This window comes from Phyllobates terribilis, unplaced genomic scaffold (genome assembly GCF_046119375.1).
Source record: "Phyllobates terribilis strain yellow unplaced genomic scaffold, ASM4611937v1 Scaffold_10__3_contigs__length_209671492, whole genome shotgun sequence".
Lineage (NCBI taxonomy): Eukaryota > Metazoa > Chordata > Amphibia > Anura > Dendrobatidae > Phyllobates > Phyllobates terribilis.
In genome coordinates, this window is record NW_027362770.1 from 5,579,135 (window position 1) to 5,591,219 (window position 12,085).

Here is a 12,085-nt window from a genome sequence, read left to right on the forward strand (position 1 = left end):
TTGATATTTAGTCGTTTTCAGACAATTTTCTGGATTTTTTGAAAATTTCATTTTTTGTGAAAATATCCACTAAATGAGGGAATAATATGAGTAAGGGTACCCCAGGAGAGTTCCAAATGTGTGTGGGTAGAATATATATCCCACGGGGGTAAAATTGAAAAAAGTTGAAACATTTTTTTTCTTGGACTTCGTCATTTTTCCGGCGTTTATCAGACTTTCAGATAGTGGAAATGTGAGTGAGCGTTCCGATTTCAGTTCCAGAGCGATTCGCCCAATGAGTCCTTGATATTTAGTCGTTTTAAGCCAATTTTCTGGATTTTTGAAAATTTCACTTTTTTGTGAAAATATCCACTAAATGAGGGAATAATATGTGTGAGGGTACCCCAGGAGAGTTCCAAATGTGTGGGGGTAGAATATATATCCCACGGGGGTAAAATTGAAAAAAGTTGAAACATTTTTTTTCTTGGACTTAGTCATTTTTCCGGCGTTTATCAGACTTTCAGATAGGGGAAATGTCAGTGAGCGTTCCGATTTCAGTTCCAGAGCAATTCGCCCATTGAGTCCTTGATATTTAGTCGTTTTCAGCCAATTTTCTGGATTTTTTGAAAATTTCACTTTTTTGTGAAAATATCCACTAAATGACGGAATGATATGTGTGAGGGTACCCCAAGAGAGTTCCAAATGTGTGTGGGTAGAATATATATCCCACGGGGGTAAAATTGAAAAAAGTTTTAAAACACTTTTTTCTTGGACTTAGTCATTTTTCTGGCGTTTATCAGACTTTTCAGATAGGGCAAATGTCAGTGAGCATTCCGATTTAAGTTCCAGAGCGATTCTCATAAGAGTCCGTGATACTTAGTCGTTTTGAGCCAATTTTCTGGATTTTTGAAAATTTCACTTTTTTGTGAAAATATCCACTAAATGAGGGAATAATATGTGTGAGGGTATCCCAGGAGAGTTCCAAATGTTTGTGGGTAGAATATTTATCTCACGGGGGTAAAATTGAAAAAAGTTGAAAAAAATTTTTTTTTGGACTGTCATTTTTCAGGCGTTTATCAGACTTTCAGATAGGGCAAATGTCAGTGAGCATTCCGATTTCAGTTCCAGAGCGATTCGCCCAATGAGTCCTTGATATTTAGTCGTTTTCAGCCAATTTTCTGGATTTTTGAAAATTTCACTTTTTTGTGAAAATATCCACTAAATGAGGGAATAATATGTGTGAGGGTACCCCAGGAGAGTTCCAAATGTGTGTGGGTAGAATATATATCCCACGGGGGTAAAATTGAAAAAAGTTGAAAAAAAATTTTCTTTGGACTTAGTCATTTTTCCGGCATTTATCAGACTTTCAGATACGGCAAATGTCAGTGAGCGTTCCGATTTCAGTTCCAGAGCGATTCGCCCAATGAGTCCTTGATATTTAGTCGTTTTCAGACAATTTTCTGGATTTTTGAAAATTTCACTTTTTTGTGAAAATGTCCACTAAATGAGGGAATAATATGTGTGAGGGTACCCCAGGAGAGTTCCAAATGTGTGTGGGTAGAATATATATCCCACGGGGGTAAAATTGAAAAAAGTTGAAAAATTTTTTTTTTTGGACTTAGTTATTTTTCCGGCGTTTATCAGACTTTCAGATAGGGGAAATGTCAGTGAGCGTTCCGATTTCAGTTCCAGAGCGATTCGCCCAATGAGTCCTTGATATTTATTCATTTTCAGCCAATTTTCTGGATTTTTTGAAAATTTCACTTTTTTGTGAAAATATCCACTAAATGAGGGAATAATATGTGTGAGGGTACCCCAGGAGAGTTCCGAATGTGTGTGGGTAGAAGATATATCCCACGGGGGTAAAATTGAAAAAAGTTAAAAAATTTTTTTTTTGGACTTAGTCATTTTTCCGGCGTTTATCAGACTTTCAGATAGGGGAAATGTCAGTGAGCATTCCGATTTCAGTTCCAGAGCGATTCGCCCAATGAGTCCATAATATTTTGTCGTTTTCAGCCAAATTTCTGGATTTTTTAAAATTTCACTCTTTTGTGAAAATATCCACTAAATGAGGGAATAATATGTGTGAGGGTACCCCAGGAGAGTTCCAAATGTGTGTGGGTAGAAGATATATCCCACGGGGGTAAAATTGAAAAAAGTTGAAAAATTTTTTTTCTTGTACTTAGTCATTTTTCCAGCGTTTATCAGACTTTCTGATAGGGGAAATGTAAGTGAGCGTTCCGATTTCAGTTCCAGAGCGATTCGCCCAATGAGTCCTTGATATTTAGTCGTTTTCAGTCAATTTTCTGGATTTTTGAAAATTTCACTTTTTTGTGAAAATATCCACTAAATGAGGGAATAATATGTGTGAGGGTACCCCAGGAGAGTTCTAAATGTGTGTGGGTAGAATATATATCCCACGGGGTAAAATTGAAAAAAGTTAAAAAAATTTTTTTTTGGACTTAGTCATTTTTCCGGCGTTTATCAGACTTTCAGATAGGGGAAATGTCAGTGAGCATTCCGATTTCAGTTCCAGAGCGATTCGCCCAATGAGTCCATAATATGTTGTCGTTTTCAGCCAAATTTCTGGATTTTTTAAAATTTCACTCTTTTGTGAAAATATCCACTAAATGAGGGAATAATATGTGTGAGGGTACCCCAGGAGAGTTCCAAATGTGTGTAGGTAGAATATATATCCCACGGGGGTAAAATTGAAAAAAGTTGAAAATTTTTTTTTCTTGGACTAAGTCATTTTTCCAGCGTTTATCAGACTTTCAGATACGGGAAATGTCAGTGAGCGTTCAGATTTCAGTTCCAAAGCGATTCGCCCAATGAGTCCTTGATATTTAGTCGTTTTCAGCCAATTTTCTGAATTTTTGGAAAATTTCACTTTTTTGTGAAAATATCCACTAAATGAGGGAATAATATGTGTGAGGGTACCCCAGGAGAGTTCCAAATGTGAGTGGGTAGAATATATATCCCACGGGGGTAAAATTGAAAAAAGTTGAAAACACTTTTTTCTTGGACTTAGTCATTTTTCCGGTGTTTATCAGACTTTCAGATAGGGGAAATGTCAGTGAGCGTTCCGATTTCAGTTCCAGAGCGAATCGCCCAATGAGTCCTTGATATTTTGTCGTTTTCAGCCAATTTTCTGGATTTTTGGAAAATTTCACTTTTTTGTGAAAATATCCACTAAATGAGGGAATAATATGTGTGAGGGTACCCCAGGAGAGTTCCAAATGTGAGTGGGTAGAATATATATCCCACGGGGGTAAAATTGAAAAAAGTTGAAAAAAATTTTTTCTTGGACTTAGTCATTTTTCCGGCGTTTATCAGACTTTCAGATAGGGGAAATGTCAGTGAGCGTTCCGATTTCAGTTCCAGAGAGAATCGCCCAATGAGTCCTTGATATTTAGCCATTTTCAGCCAACTTTCTGGATTTTTTAAAATTTCACTCTTTTGTGAAAATATCCACTAAATGAGGGAATAATATGTGTGAGGGTACCCCACGAGAGTTCCAAATGTGTGTGGGTAGAAGATATATCCCACGGGGGTAAAATTGAAAAAAGTTAAAAAATTTTTTTTTTGGACTTAGTCATTTTTCCGGCGTTTATCAGACTTTCAGATAGGGTAAATGTCAGTGAGCATTCCGATTTCAGTTCCAGAGCGATTCGCCCAATGAGTTCATAATATTTTGTCGTTTTCAGCCAAATTTCTGGATTTTTTAAAATTTCACTCTTTTGTGAAAATATCCACTAAATGAGGGAATAATATGTGTGAGGGTACCCCACGAGAGTACCAAATGTGTGTGGGTTGAAGATATATCCCACAGGGGTAAAATTGAAAAAAGTTGAAAAATTTTTTTTTTGGACTTAGTCATTTTTCCGGCGTTTATTAGACTTTCAGATAGGGGAAATGTAAGTGAGTGTTCCGATTTCAGTTCCAGAGTGATTCGCCCAATGAGTCCTTGATATTTAGTCGTTTTCAGCCAATTTTCTGGATTTTTGAAAATTTCACTTTTTTGTGAAAATATCCACTAAATGAGGGAATAATATGTGTGAGGGTACCCCAGGAGAGTTCCAAATGTGTGTAGGTAGAATATATATCCCACGGGGGTAAAATTGAAAAAAGTTGAAAATTTTTTTTTCTTGGACTAAGTCATTTTTCCAGCGTTTATCAGACTTTCAGATACGGGAAATGTCAGTGAGCGTTCAGATTTCAGTTCCAAAGCGATTCGCCCAATGAGTCCTTGATATTTAGTCGTTTTCAGCCAATTTTCTGGATTTTTGGAAAATTTCACTTTTTTGTGAAAATATCCACTAAATGAGGGAATAACATGTGTGAGGGTACCCCAGGAGAGTTCCAAATGTGAGTGGGTAGAATATTTATCCCACGGGGGTAAAATTGAAAAAAGTTGAAAAAAATTTTTTCTTGGACTTAGTCATTTTTCCGGCGTTTATCAGACTTTCAGATAGGGGAAATGTCAGTGACCGTTCCGATTTCAGTTCCAGAGAGAATCGCCCAATGAGTCCTTGATATTTAGCCATTTTCAGCCAACTTTCTGGATTTTTTAAAATTTCACTCTTTTGTGAAAATATCCACTAAATGAGGGAATAATATGTGTGAGGGTACCCCACGAGAGTTCCAAATGTGTGTGGGTATAAGATATATCCCACAGGGGTAAAATTGAAAAAAGTTGAAAAATTTTTTTTTTGGACTTAGTCATTTTTCCGGCGTTTATTAGACTTTCAGATAGGGGAAATGTAAGTGAGTGTTCCGATTTCAGTTCCAGAGTGATTCGCCCAATGAGTCCTTGATATTTAGTCGTTTTCAGCCACTTTTCTGGATTTTTGAAAATTTCACTTTTTTGTGAAAATTTCCACTAAATGAGGGAATAATAAGTGTGAGAGTACCCCAGGAGAGTTCCAAATGTGTTTGGGTAGAATATATATCCCACGGGGGTAAAAATGAAAAAAGTTGAAAAAAATTTTTTTTTGGACTTAGTCATTTTTCCGGCGTTTATCATACTTTCCGATAGGGGAAATGTCAGTGAGCGTTTCGATTTCGGTTTCAGAGTGATTTGCCCAATGAGTCCATGATATTTAGTCGTTTTCAGCCAATTTTCTGGATTTTTGAAAATTTCACTTTTTTGTGAAAATATCCACTAAATGAGGGAATAATATGTGTGAGGGTACCCCAGGAGAGTTCCAAATGTGTGTAGGTAGAATATATATCCCACGGGGGTAAAATTGAAAAAAGTTGAAAATTTTTTTTTCTTGGACTAAGTCATTTTTCCAGCGTTTATCAGACTTTCAGATACGGGAAATGTCAGTGAGCGTTCAGATTTCAGTTCCAAAGCGATTCGCCCAATGAGTCCTTGATATTTAGTCGTTTTCAGCCAATTTTCTGGATTTTTGGAAAATTTCACTTTTTTGTGAAAATATCCACTAAATGAGGGAATAATATGTGTGAGGGTACCCCACGAGAGTTCCAAATGTGAGTGGGTAGAATATATATCCCACGGGGGTAAAATTGAAAAAAGTTGAAAACACTTTTTTCTTGGACTTAGTCATTTTTCCGGTGTTTATCAGACTTTCAGATAGGGGAAATGTCAGTGAGCGTTCCGATTTCAGTTCCAGAGCGAATAGCCCAATGAGTCCATAATATTTTGTCGTTTTCAGCCAAATTTCTGGATTTTTTAAAATTTCACTCTTTTGTGAAAATATCCACTAAATGAGGGAATAATATGTGTGAGGGTACCCCAGGAGAGTTCCAAATGTGTGTGGGTAGAATATATATCCCACGGGGGTAAAATTGAAAAAAGTTGAAAATTTTTTTTTCTTGGACTAAGTCATTTTTCCAGCGTTTATCAGACTTTCAGATAGGGGAAATGTCAGTGAGCGTTCCGATTTCAGTTCCAAAGCGATTCGCCCAATGAGTCCTTGATATTTAGTAGTTTTCAGTCAATTTTCTGGATTTTTTAAAATTTCACTCTTTTGTGAAAATATCCACTAAATGAGGGAATAATATGTGTGAGGGTACCCCACGAGAGTTCCAAATGTGTGTGGGTAGAAGATATATCCCACAGGGGTAAAATTGAAAAAAGTTGAAAAATTTTTTTTTTGGACTTAGTCATTTTTCCGGCGTTTATCAGACTTTCAGATAGGGGAAATGTAAGTGAGCGTTCCGAAATCAGTTCCAGAGTGATTCGCCCAATGAGTCCTTGATATTTAGTCGTTTTCAGCCAATTTTCTGGATTTTTGAAAATTTCACTTTTTTGTGAAAATATCCACTAAATAAGGGAATAATATGTGTGAGGGTATCCCAGGAGAGTTCCAAATGTGTGTGGGTAGAATATATATCCCACAGGGGTAAAATTGAAAAAAGTTGAAAAATTTTTTTTTTGGACTTAGTCATTTTTCCGGCGTTTATCAGACTTTCAGATAGGGGAAATGTAAGTGAGGGTTCCGAAATCAGTTCCAGAGTGATTCGCCCAATGAGTCCTTGATATTTAGTCGTTTTCAGCCAATTTTCTGGATTTTTGAAAATTTCACTTTTTTGTGAAAATATCCACTAAATAAGGGAATAATATGTGTGAGGGTATCCCAGGAGAGTTCCAAATGTGTGTGGGTAGAATATATATCCCACAGGGGTAAAATTGAAAAAAGTTGAAAAAATTTTTTTTTGGACTTAGTCATTTTTCCGGCGTTTATCAGACTTTCAGATAGGGCAAATGTCAGTGAGCATTCCGATTTCAGTTCCAGAGCGTTTCGCCCAATGAGTCCTTGATATTTAGTCGTTTTCAGCCAATTTTCTGGATTTTTGAAAATTTCACTTTTTTGTGAAAATATCCACTAAATGAGGGAATAATATGTGTGAGGGTACCCCAGGAGAGTTCCAAATGTGTGTAGGTAGAATATATATCCCACGGGGGTAAAATTGAAAAAAGTTGAAAATTTTTTTTTCTTGGACTAAGTCATTTTTCCAGCGTTTATCAGACTTTCAGATAGGGGAAATGTCAGTGAGCGTTCCGATTTCAGTTCCAAAGCGATTCGCCCAATGAGTCCTTGATATTTAGTCGTTTTCAGCCAATCTTCTGGATTTTTGAAAATTTCACTTTTTTGTGAAAATATCCACTAAATGAGGGAATAATATGTGTGAGGGTACCCCAGGAGAGTTCCAAATGTGTGTGGGTAGAATATATATCCCACGGGGGTAAAATTGAAAAAAGTTGAAAAAATTTTTTTCTTGGACTTAGTCATTTTTCCAGCGTTTATCAGACTTTCTGATAGGGGAAATGTAAGTGAGCGTTCCGATTTCAGTTCCAGAGCGATTCGCCCAATGAGTCCTTGATATTTAGTAGTTTTCAGTCAATTTTCTGGATTTTTTAAAATTTCACTCTTTTGTGAAAATATCCACTAAATAAGGGAATAATATGTGTGAGGGTATCCCAGGAGAGTTCCAAATGTGTGTGGGTAGAATATATATCCCACAGGGGTAAAATTGAAAAAAGTTGAAAAATGTTTTTTTTGGACTTAGTCATTTTTCCGGCGTTTATCAGACTTTCAGATAGGGGAAATGTAAGTGAGCGTTCAGATTTCAGTTCCAGAGCGATTCGCCCAATGAATCCTTGATATTTAGTCGTTTTCAGCCAATTTTCTGGATTTTTGAAAATTTCACTTTTTTGTGAAAATATCCACTAAATGAGGGAATAATATGTGTGAGGGTACCCCAGGAGAGTTCCAAATGTGTGTGGGTAGAATATATATCCCACGGGGGTAAAATTGAAAAAAGTTGAAAAAATTTTTTTCTTGGACTTAGTCATTTTTCCAGCGTTTATCAGACTTTCTGATAGGGGAAATGTAAGTGAGCGTTCCGATTTCAGTTCCAGAGCGATTCGCCCAATGAGTCCTTTATATTTAGTAGTTTTTTATGTCAATTTTCTGGATTTTTGAAAATTTCACTTTTTTGTGAAAATATCCACTAAATGAGGGAACAATATGTGTGAGGGTACCCCAGGAGAGTTCTAAATGTGTGTGGGTAGAATATATATCCCACGGGGGTAAAATTGAAAAAAGTTAAAAAATTTTTTTTTTGGACTTAGTCATTTTTCCGGCGTTTATCAGACTTTCAGATAGGGGAAATGTAAGTGAGCGTTCCGATTTCAGTTCCAGAGTGATTCGCCCAATGAGTCCTTGATATTTAGTCGTTTTCAGCCAATTTTCTGGACTTTTGAAAATTTCACTTTTTTGTGAAAATATCCACTAAATGAGGGAATAATAAGTGTGAGGGTACCCCAGGAGAGTTCCAAATGTGTGTGGGTAGAATATATATCCCACGGGGGTAAAATTGAAAAAAGTTGAAAAAAATTTTTTTTTGGACTTAGTCATTTTTCCGGCGTTTATCAGACTTTCAGATAGGGCAAATGTCAGTGAGCATTCCGATTTCAGTTCCAGAGCGTTTCGCCCAATGAGTCCTTGATATTTAGTCGTTTTCAGCCAATTTTCTGGATTTTTGAAAATTTCACTTTTTTGTGAAAATATCCACTAAATGAGGGAATAATATGTGTGAGGGTACCCCAGGAGAGTTCCAAATGTGTGTAGGTAGAATATATATCCCACGGGGGTAAAATTGAAAAAAGTTGAAAATTTTTTTTTCTTGGACTAAGTCATTTTTCCAGCGTTTATCAGACTTTCAGATAGGGGAAATGTCAGTGAGCGTTCCGATTTCAGTTTCAAAGCGATTCGCCCAATGAGTCCTTGATATTTAGTCGTTTTCAGCCAATTTTCTGGATTTTTGAAAATTTCACTTTTTTGTGTAAATATCCACTAAATGAGGGAATAATATGTGTGAGGGTACCCCAGGAGAGTTCTAAATGTGTGTGGGTAGAATATATATCCCACGGGGGTAAAATTGAAAAAAGTTAAAAAAAAATTTTTTTGGACTTAGTCATTTTTCCGGCGTTTATCAGACTTTCAGATAGGGGAAATGTCAGTGAGCATTCCGATTTCAGTTCCAGAGCGATTCGCCCAATGAGTCCATAATATTTTGTCGTTTTCAGCCAAATTTCTGGATTTTTTAAAATTTCACTCTTTTGTGAAAATATCCACTAAATGAGGGAATAATATGTGTGAGGGTACCCCACGAGAGTTCCAAATGTGTGTGGGTAGAAGATATATCCCACAGGGGTAAAATTGAAAAAAGTTGAAAAATTTTTTTTTTGGACTTATTCATTTTTCCGGCGTTTATCAGACTTTCAGATAGGGGAAATGTCAGTGAGCGTTCTGATTTCAGTTCCAAAGCGATTCGCCCAATGAGTCCTTGATATTTAGTCGTTTTCAGCCAATTTTCTGGATTTTTGGAAAATTTCACTTTTTTGTGAAAATATCCACTAAATGACGGAATAACATGTGTGAGGGTAGCCCAGGAGAGTTCCAAATGTGAGTGGGTAGAATATATATCCCACGGGGGTAAAATTGAAAAAAGTTGAAAACACTTTTTTCTTGGACTTAGTCATTTTTCCGGCGTTTATCAGACTTTCAGATAGGGGAAATGTCAGTGAGCGTTCCGATTTCAGTTCCAGCGCGATTCGCCCAATGAGTCCTTGATATTTTGTCGTTTTCAGCCAATTTTCGGGATTTTTGGAAAATTTCCCTTTTTTGTGAAAATATCCACTAAATGAGGAAATGTCCACTAAATGAGGGAAAATATCCACTAAATGTGTGAGTGTACCCCAGGAGAGTTCCAAATGTGAGTGGGTAGAATATATATCCCACGGGGGTAAAATTGAAAAAAGTTGAAAACACTTTTTTCTTGGACTTAGTCATTTTTCCGGCGTTTATCAGACTTTCAGATAGGGGAAATGTCAGTGAGCGTTCCGATTTCAGTTCCAGAGCGAACCGCCCAATGAGTCCTTGATATTTAGCCATTTTCAGCCAACTTTCTGGATTTTTTAAAATTTCACTCTTTTGTGAAAATATCCACTAAATGAGGGAATAATATGTGTGAGGGTACCCCACGAGAGTTTCAAATGTGTGTGGGTAGAAGATATATCCCACAGGGGTAAAATTGAAAAAAGTTGAAAAAATTTTTTTTTTGGACTTAGTCATTTTTCCGGCGTTTATCAGACTTTCAGATAGGGGAAATGTAAGTGAGCGTTCCGAAATCAGTTCCAGAGTGATTCGCCCAATGAGTCCTTGATATTTAGTCGTTTTCAGCCAATTTTCTGGACTTTTGAAAATTTCACATTTTTGTGAAAATATCCACTAAATGAGGGAATAATAAGTGTGAGGGTACCACAGGAGAGTTCCAAATGTGTGTGGGTAGAATATATATCCCACGGGGGTAAAATTGAAAAAAGTTGAAAAAATTTATTTTTTGGACTTAGTCATTTTTCCGGCGTTTAGCAGACTTTCAGATAGGGGAAATGTAAGTGAGCATTCCGATTTCAGTACCAGAGTGTTTCGCCCAATGAGTCCTTGATATTTAGTCGTTTTCAGCCAATTTTCTGGATTTTTGAAAATTTCACTTTTTTATGAAAATATCCACTAAATGAGGGAATAATATGTGTGAGGGTACCCCAGGAGAGTTCCAAATGTGTGTGGGTAGAATATATATCCCACAGGGGTAAAATTGAAAAAAGTTGAAAAATTTTTTTTTTGGACTTAGTCATTTTTTCGGCGTTTATCAGACTTTCAGATAGGGGAAATGTCAGTGAGCGTTTCGATTTCAGTTCCAGAGCGATTCGCCCAATGAGTCCTTGATATTTATTCGTTTTCAGCCAATTTTCTGGATTTTTGAAAATTTCACTTTTTTGTGAAAATATCCACTAAATGAGGGAATAATATGTGTGAGGGTACCCCAGGAGAGTTCCAAATGTGTGTAGGTAGAATATATATCCCACGGGGGTAAAATTGAAAAAAGTTGAAAATTTTTTTTTCTTGGACTAAGTCACTTTTCCAGCGTTTATCAGACTTTCAGATAGGGGAAATGTCAGTGAGCGTTCCGATTTCAGTTCCAAAGCGATTCGCCCAATGAGTCCTTGATATTTAGTCGTTTTCAGCCAATTTTCTGGATTTTTGGAAAATTTCACTTTTTTGTGAAAATATCCACTAAATGAGGGAATAACATGTGTGAGGGTACCCCAGGAGAGTTCCAAATGTGAGTGGGTAGAATATATATCCCACGGGGGTAAAATTGAAAAAAGTTGAAAACACTTTTTTCTTGGACTTAGTCATTTTTCCGGTGTTTATCAGACTTTCAGATAGGGGAAATGTCAGTGAGCGTTCCGATTTCAGTTCCAGAGCGAATCGCCCAATGAGTCCTTGATATTTTGTCGTTTTCAGCCAATTTTCTGGATTTTTGGAAAATTTCACTTTTTTGTGAAAATATCCAGTAAATGAGGGAATAATATGTGTGAGGGTACCCCAGGAGAGTTCCAAATGTGAGTGGGTAGAATATATATCCCACGGGGGTAAAATTGAAAAAAGTTGAAAACACTTTTTTCTTGGACTTAGTCATTTTTCCGGCGTTTATCAGACTTTCAGATAGGGGAAATGTCAGTGAGCGTTCCGATTTCAGTTCCAGAGCGAATCGCCCAATGAGTCCTTGATATTTAGCCATTTTCAGCCAACTTTCTGGATTTTTTAAAATTTCACTCTTTTGTGAAAATATCCACTAAATGAGGGAATAATATGTGTGAGGGTACCCCACGAGAGTTCCAAATGTGTGTGGGTAGAAGATATATCCCACAGGGGTAAAATTGAAAAAAGTTGAAAAATTTATTTTTTGGACTTAGTCATTTTTCCGGCGTTTATCAGACTTTCAGATAGGGGAAATGTCAGTGAGCATTCCGATTTCAGTTCCAGAGCGATTCGCCCAATGAGTCTTTGATATTTAGTCATTTTCAGTTAATTTTCATTATTTTTTGAAAATTTCACTTTTTTGTGAACATATCCACTAAATGAGGGAATGATATGGTGAGGGTACCCCAAGAGAGTTCCAAATGTGTGTGGGTAGAATATATATCCCACGGGGGTAAAATTGAAAAAAGTTTTAAAACACTTTTTTCTTGGACTTAGTCATTTTTCTGGCGTTTATCAGACTT